Genomic DNA, 253 nt, shown 5'->3' on the forward strand with positions numbered 1-253 from the left:
TCTGCTGCCACCGCCCGGGGAGCCGCGCAGCCAGGCCGGGAAGGGCAGCAGGGCTGGGGCACTCCCTGGGAAGGGCTCTGGGAATGAGGAGGCTCCGCTCTGAGCCAGCCGGGAAGCGCTGCTGGAGCTGCCCGGGGTCAGGATTTCCCCCTGAGCCTCCTGGCTGAGCTCCTGCAGGCACGGGGGCTCAGGGGGATCCTGTAGAAGTCATGGAATGGGTTGGATTTGGAGGAGCCTTCATCCCATCCCCCCC

At 68.4% G+C, this 253-nt stretch overlaps 1 protein-coding gene across 1 annotated transcript in view; it reads right to left on the reverse strand.

Moving 5' to 3' along the window:
* The window catches only part of KSR2 (kinase suppressor of ras 2), a 70,352-nt gene that overhangs the window by 67,651 nt on the left and 2,448 nt on the right, over positions 1 to 253 (reverse strand). The window lies entirely within an intron of this gene.

The sequence above is a fragment of the Corvus brachyrhynchos genome, unplaced genomic scaffold (assembly GCF_000691975.1).
Source record: "Corvus brachyrhynchos isolate BGI_N302 unplaced genomic scaffold, ASM69197v1 scaffold19, whole genome shotgun sequence".
Lineage (NCBI taxonomy): Eukaryota > Metazoa > Chordata > Aves > Passeriformes > Corvidae > Corvus > Corvus brachyrhynchos.